Source organism: Micropterus dolomieu, linkage group LG01, assembly GCF_021292245.1.
Source record: "Micropterus dolomieu isolate WLL.071019.BEF.003 ecotype Adirondacks linkage group LG01, ASM2129224v1, whole genome shotgun sequence".
Taxonomy (NCBI): domain Eukaryota; kingdom Metazoa; phylum Chordata; class Actinopteri; order Centrarchiformes; family Centrarchidae; genus Micropterus; species Micropterus dolomieu.
Window position 1 is genome coordinate 43,723,604 of NC_060150.1, and position 8,422 is coordinate 43,732,025.

Here is an 8,422-nt window from a genome sequence, read left to right on the forward strand (position 1 = left end):
TCTCTTTATACTAGCTTCATGGCTGTGGCTGGTAGGAAGACAGTGCCATGATAGCTACAGACAACCACACAATTATACAACACAGTCAGTCATTCACTGCAAGGTGGCTTTTTGCATTGCGTGAGGCCCTATCAGCTGTGACTTACCAAGGCACCGGTGTAATTCAATTGTAGGGATGGCCTTGGGTGGTGCAGAATCAGGGGACATACAACAGCTTATTATACACCTCCCTGACTGTCTATCAAATTGATAGCTCACTCTTAGTGGCACCTCATTGACATTGTGTTGAATGTCCTGTGTCTGCCCTGCTTAATTGAACATAGAATCACCCTATTTGGACACAGTTAGCAGATCGGAGCTTAACGAACGTAGAAAATAGAAGATGAGATCAGAGTTGACCTCTGGAACACACTCCATATACAAAAGCCAGCACTCACAGAGATTATCTAAAGGGGGTGGTATGAACAGTTTGTGATCTGTCAAATGCTGGCACTGTAAGAATACACATTAAAAAAAACAAAACAAAACAATGTTCAATCCTAATGTGTTGGAAGAAGAATCACTGTAGATTTTGTTGATTTTGTTTCATTGCAAAGTTTTGCAGATTATGGTTTGGTGTGGATGGAGAGAGATCACATGTGAGCTCTTTTAATTTGAATATTAAGGGGATAAATATGCAAGGGATAGGTTTCTAGGCGGATTTAGAGAGAGTTAATGAAAGATGACGCATCTGATTTCTATGCAGATATTGTTTGATGAAAGTGTGCATTCATGTCTTTTGTTTTTTGTTTTCATTTTAAGCAGGGTGAAAGCAAGGACAAGTCTAAATCAGGAAATGTAATCATCCGTACAAAGGGTGTATGGTTTTGGCAGCATCTCATCTGTGTAACATGAAAATCAAATGGCCATGATCATAAACACTGAATGGTGCAACTCATATAACACAGCCAGTGAAAAGGTATCTAGAACGGTTGCTGTCACAACTTACTTAGTGTATGAACAATGCTATATAACCTATGAATGCAACGCTTACCTCAAGCTGACAAACAGCTGCTATCCATTAAAGATTAGACACTTTTGGAAATACACTTATTTGCTTACTTGCCAACTTAGATGAGAACACTGATGAAAATCAGTGTATAAGCTCACTAAATAACATGTTATATTATGTATCATAGTTTCTGCCATGCCACTGCTTAATGCCAAGAAATTTGAAAAAAACAGTGATCTGAAAGATGCTAAAATGCTTTGTAGAGCCAAAGAAACCTGCAGAGTTGGATGATGATTTTCTGTGGGTTCATCACTAGCAGCGACCTCTTTCTTATTACATGTATTCATAATCAATCTATTGTCACCCAATTTAGTTTGGACATGTCACCTATTTTTTTCCAAGGATTTTGAACTCCTCTTCTACATAGACTTAAGAATCTTTAAGAAAAAGTCGGGTGTCTTCTGATGCTAAAATGTGCTTAATTTAATGTCTAGTCTAGCGCTTAAAAATACTTTTAGATGCGAGTTTTTATTAATCTTTGAAAGGCATGCTTTAATCTTTTTAGCGTATTTCTAATGCAATGTAACTGACCTTGAAGAAGCTTAAAGTCTCAATCTGTAATGTTTTTTACCTTTTGAATTATAACCACATGATTTTGTGTGTAAAATACTACTTCACTGTGTTATCAACTCAATACAATTTAAATAATATTTACTGATGCATCTGCATTACTGATGGAAACAAACTTTGACAACATCAAATATGTTTTAGCTAGTTATTGTCTTTTATCAGTGTGTGTGTGTGTGTGATACTCTAATTTATGTGTTGGCTTTGCAAAATTTCGATGAGAAATGCAACTTTCGTAAAAAAATATATATATTTTTACATCTTTGGAGCTATAGTTTTTTTCTGTAGGTCAGTGCATGGGAGTCTGTGTAGCAGCAAAACAGTTAGTACAGCTTCCCACTATTTCTTTAAAGATCTCTGCTGCCCTCTGTTGATGGCCATCCAACCAAACAGCCGATTTACACTGGGTCTGTAACACACTGTAGATTGTTAAAATGTGACTTTAATACTGTATATTTGACTTAGTTACTGTGCAGTTACATTAATCTCTATCTAGAGCGGGGTTTCCAGAAAATAAAACTGCTACATCAAGTCAGTAGTTCTGCTTCAGCCAAACTGAATGGAATAAAGCAATCTAGCAATGTACATATTTTTTGAAATTGCTGTTTTATTGAATCATTCAGAAATATTTATCTTATTGTTTTTAATCAAATCAAATCAAATCTGTGAGGATGTCAACAAATGATGGAAATATTGCAGCATCTACATGTTCCAGGAGATGGAGCCAAATACCAATTAAAGAAATCTACTGTTGAAGCAGTAAGGTACTACATTCTTAAACCACACTACAGCACACAGTGTTGGAAGTAGGAAATGACACAGACAAAAAGTCCCTCCTGTGTGTAACTTATTTTTTTTTACAGTAGATTCCCTGATGTTACTGATTTTTTTTTTTATCTGTCCACTGTAAAAGTACATTACCACACACACGGAATAAACTATTACAGGCACAACTGACACCACAGCATCAGCATTATGCATCATCTCAGGTGTTGTATGCCTTTTTCTGTGCATAAACTCACCATGACAAAGATTCACAATTTCTGAACAGCAATTACTTTTCCCCTAAGAAAATGATCCAGATGGGTTTGCAATATGCAACAATTTGTTTGGTCATTAAGATGCCTATTCAGAACTGCTTTTGCTTGTAATTATAACAAACTAGGCAGCATGCCATGCCACTGATGCATTCCCTTTGTGCTCAGAAGTAATTTTCTTTCCCTAAGGGGGGGAAAAAAGCTGCCTTGTGTTTTTTTTAATGTTCAACCCACATTCATAACTACTAGCCAGGGGGACACTGAAATGGCTTTAAACCTGCAAGAGTAGATTTCATCTACTACAAAACAATGACCATGGCAAGGTTTTTGTCTTTTATAAAATTCCATGTGAAGTTCGGAAGTTATCACAAATGAAGAATTCAATTTTGTGAAAAGTGAACCTTCTTTAAGGTAAAAGAATGGTTGAAATTGCTGCCATCACAAAAATTATGACAATTATGGCCATTTTGTGGGGTGGGGGTTAGATCATGTCCCTCAGGCAGGTTCTTTTTTTCACTAGCACACACAAAGTATGCTGAAATGCTTTATTGTGGATCAGCTACATGTTTTTACATTTACCCACATGAGCTACAATGATTTTGATTAAAATTAACATTTAGCACCAGATTTCACTAACAGCTAACACAGTTTATTATCAATGTATTTATTTACCTTCTACTTTAGGACTTTAAGTTTTGGAAATCTGGTTTCAGTTGGTCTTCAGTTGTAATGTCATAACTGACATGTGTCATAATTTTAATCAGTTGATCCAAAAATGTATAAGTTATCAAGGTAGTTTATTTAAATTTCTAGACCCTTCATGCTAAACGGTAACATCATAGCAGAAAATTAAATGTATATTAGAAAATGGTAACATATAAATAGATTAAATAAAACAAGATATACAGTTATTTATATACCTCCACACATATACTCCCAGGAAGCTAGTGCATTTTTTTAAAACTTGCCTCTGCAAGAATGTAAACAGATGACAATATGGTTTTCATCATATAAAGTTTGACATTTGGCAAACAGTGTCCATCCACTTTGACTGCGTTTGAGCACCAATCATCATCAATGTAAACACGCAGTCTGCCTCTTCGCACGTTGCCGGAGTCCTGCGCTCTGACAGCTCAGAACATGGTCCACCTGCTGAGTGCTTGATCGAGGATGATGAGACTTTCTCAGCCTGGATTGCATCTTTGAGTTTAGCTGAATTGATTAACATGCTAGTTCAGAGTGTGTTATCACCAACCCATAACTGGTTATCATGTATAATGTGTTTTTCTTGTGAAAAAAAGTTGTGCTTTGTAAATTGTTGACTGTCTAAAAAAAAAAGAGCAGTTGTAGAAGGTGTATGTGACAGAGCAGGTGTCACTACCTGTCAAAACCCTGGGATTCAACTAAGCTTCACAGTCTTGTGTTCTCTTCACTGGCCCTCACTTGTCCATGCTGTGACTTGTCTGGCTCACATGCATGTGACATTCTGTCCTAAGGTGTGCAACCTGGCTAAAACTGGCGAGGCCATGCCTAACCCAGACACTCCACAGTCAGACCTTAGATCAGGCTATGGAATTGACTGTCGGATGAATAGTAAGTTATACAGAAACAAACAAACAAAAGAAAGTACCAGGAGTAGAGCTTACTAAGTTTTTACTATATGGCCAAAACAACATCAGAATCTATAGATTCCTGTCATGTATAACTATAGCTTTAGGCTTGTAGTAGTAGCTTTAAATAACAATGCTCTTCATGATTTATTTTAAAACAGAATTTATTTTACAACACATTTCTGAAGTCTACCTATATTGGCACACGGAGGTTTCAGTTTCTAAAGGTCAGCTAATGGAAAAATCAATTCTGCACTCAAGCTGGGTAACTGAGCCTTTACAAGTAGCCAAATGGACAGTTATGCAATCAATATTTGTTAAAAATAACACCCTTTCAGTTACATTTTAGCTACATTAAGTGCAGGCCATGTTAGATTTTGGGTATCTTGGGGATGTGCTTGTTACCTGTTTTGGGGGAAATAGAAAGGCCTTTTAAATAGTCCAGGCACAGGACACACACACAAAAAAAAGCCTCAGGTGGCCTGCCAGTGCTGTCACATCTTGTCTGCATACCAATATTTCACCTGCATTATTGATTTCAGAAGTTTGCATCTTTTTTCCCCCGGCCACAATAGACCCATGTAAAACATCATGCATTATGAATCCTGACACGAGGCTTGTTTCTTATGAGCTTAGCAGGGGGCACAAAAACATCCTAAAAATGAAAGGCTTGAAGTTATGACATAAACCTGATGTCTGTAGTCTGTCTCTGATAATGCTAGAGGAGTTGTATACATACAATCTGGAATAGAGCTTTTCCAAGTTGGAGCTCAGCTGCCTCTTATGGCTGTATCCCCTTTGCATCAGGATAAAGATTTTCTGTGAGTTGCTGATGTAACTTTCAAGAAATGCACAACCAAAAACAAATATCACAACATCAGAAAAGGGGAAAAAAAGTGATCAATATTGTTAGAAATCAATGGACATAGCATACAGCAAAAGTGGTATAGTGGTGAGTATAGCTGCCTTCTAGGCAGCTTATCCTAAGAGAAAAATTTCAGCAATCAATTTCTTCTTTTATGGATATCTTTTGAACTAAAGCTGCAGTAGCCAAAAGTTGTCATGTATTATTCCATGTGACGTGCAAATGCCTTTCTCACATCAGCCGGAATATGTTCTACGTAAGCTCTAATCATGCAGTCGCATGTGGGTAGGATTAGTGGAGAAAGTTCCCCCCTTCTGCCTGGATAGCCAATAGACATGCTCAGGAGGATATAAACCCTCTCACTAAACAGGTCACTGTGGTCAAATTAGTGGCAAGACATGAAACATAATGAGGATATACCATTAATGAAATGATGGAATAATAATGACTTCTCACTGGGCACGTGCCTCTGCATGGCAGGTCAAATTCAGAACATTTCCTTTGATTCATCCCAGTAGAAATAAAAGAACATTATTTTATGAGAAGCAAAATCCTTCCACTGTGGTGTTTCATATTCAGTAATACATTTTTAACGTCTATGACTCATGCACTTAAAAAAATTCTTGATAATCTTTACGGGTAAAACTCCACTCTTTCATTCTAACTAATTTGTTTAAGTGCAAAAATTATTGATCATAATCTCCATGTTTTAGTACAAATGTGCCAATATCGATTAGTTAATTTATGGTCCATTAAAGACAGTTTACACAATAAACGGGAATATATATCTACAGCTAAATTGTGTTGAAAGGGATTTAAATTAATGTGCATGTGGTATAGCAAGTAAAAGAACAACCAACCAAGTTTTGATTATACATTTAAAAGAAGAGTGTGCAGTCGCTATTTCTCTAGCCAACTGGATGCTTAACAATAGACCAAACATAGGAAGAAAAAAAGAAACAAAAATTGGTAACATTAATTGACCTACTGGGAGAGTCAGCTCTTTATTTAACAAATTTTTAACACAGGACTTCCTAAACATCCTTCATCTATCTATCTGTTATGTCATGAAATATTTTGTTAACATCACTTATATCATCATTAGTAGCTGAAAGATGATCAATATGGGAAACACAAAAAGCTCTGCTGTGATCAGCCGGTATGCTCTGTGGACTGTGTGTGCAAACTGTGGCAGGTGACAGAACGAAGGATAGTCAATAATAATTGTGTGACATGCTGCGGTGTGGTCAGGGCTTGAACTCCAGAGACTCCAGATGAAGGTTTTGCAGAATTAGGTCCAGGCTTTGCTGCTGGCTCTTGCTTTCAGAATAAGCAGTACCATGAAAGGAAGCACGGCCACTGCTCCCTCGTGTTGGTTGTCTTTGAATGTGCATTTAATATAATGCAGTAATAATAGGTTTTACAGCACTAATATTCTAAATCTGTAGAATATAATGCAAATCATATTTTAATTTACAATGTTTTTGAGGCCATGGTGTATGTTGTTGTTCTGGACTGCATTATTTTAAGAGGTGATTGTAATAGCGATGGACAAAGCAATAAAAACACATATCCATGCATTGCAGTCCAGTGCAACACTAACACAGGGCTAAAGCTTCACTGAGCTGGGATTTATTGCTTGGCTGTTATATTGGCTCGCATTAGATTGTACAGGTACAGCTAATCAAGCTAATCAGCAATACTGTAGAACAGTTTTTAGTTCTTTTGTAAAGCGAGTCCTGAAATCCTCATTTCTGTAATTCTATTTTTAGTTATAGCTAACATGGTATCTTTAAAATTTAAATGCGCGAAACTGAAAGCTTTCGTGGACTCAGTAAGTAAATAAATAAATAACTGATGTCAAATAGACAGACTGGGTAGATGCACAGACATTTAACAATAGAACAACAGTTAAACTTATACAAATAATTCCTCTGGGTATGGTGCACATGTTGGGAGATCCTCTGGAGACATTGATAAACAGGACATCAGCTACATGTATAGCACTGCAACAGTGAGCTGGCAGCTGTTAAGATTTGAAACCAAGTGAAGGGACATGAGAAGGGTATTGATTTGAGGTATTGTCATCTCCACAGCTGCCCACTAATCAACAAGTACTGTGCAGAATAACAAAACATTTGCAGATGAATGTGTAATTAACGGCACAGAGTTTGGTAGACTACACAAGGGTATTGTGTAAGGTTGTCTACAGATTTAACACTCACACACAAAAGAAATCATAGCTGTACCCCAAAATAGCTTGCTCTTCAAGTAATGTCTAGATAGGTGTAGCAAACAGCATCAAATAAGAAACATTTTTTTCCTTTTAAAGTCAGATTTAAAAGAGGAAAACAGAATCTCCACTCAAAACGCAAAACTAAAACAAAATCAAATACCCTTAAAGAATACAACTCATTGATATCCTCTTAATCTTACAAAAAAGCCAGGATGAAATGTAGAGCAGAAAGCGGCATATCATGTGCCTTAAATGTTGCTAGGAATACAGATTGGATCCATCTGAATGTGCATATACAACTACCCACAAGTGTACATAGCACTGTAATATCACAAAAACACTTACAGCACTTCACCTCTGTACGTGATATTCGTTTGTCGAAACCCAAGTCAGCGCCTCTTGCGTCTTTGCTGAATTCAGGCAGCTTGCCAATTTCAGCACCAGCATGGTAATACTAACAAGACTTCTAGATTTCTAAATGTGTTTTCTGCTCTTTGATAAAGGAAGGTTAATTATTGCAATACTGAAAATAAAATGGATACATATGAAGAAAACATTTTGGCCTCAATTTATCTCTTTTTTTTTTTTTTTGTCTCTATCCTGCTGTTGTTTTATTCTGAAGACACTTCTAACCAACACTAAAGAAGAAACAACTGAAAATACAATATCCTCACCAAGTACACTGATGTGGGCCTCATATCGGTATAGATAGTTTCAATTAATCCCAAAATGCCCTCATTTATTACATTGCTTACAAACATATGCAAGTTTTTAATGAACCACACCTGCATTGTCTTAGTGGGTGAAAACAGTATTCCCAACATGCAAACTGCATGAAATTTGGATACCTGCTGTCCTTCAGGAAAGTACCGGTGTGTAGGTCTTAAATCTGTAATTACAGCAATACCCTTTCAGTAACAACAAAAACAGGCAATAAACTGAAAATATAGCTTCTTCTTTTTTTTTTTTTTTTTTTTTTTTTTTTTACATAATTTTATTAAGAAAATAAGTATAAAAATATAAATATAAAACAATATGACTCAGCATTCAAACAGC

The 8,422-nt window shown here is 36.4% G+C and overlaps 1 long non-coding RNA gene across 1 annotated transcript in view; it reads left to right on the top strand.

Moving 5' to 3' along the window:
• LOC123963544 overlaps positions 1 to 8,422 on the top strand; it is a 212,308-nt gene that overhangs the window by 180,352 nt on the left and 23,534 nt on the right. The window lies entirely within an intron of this gene.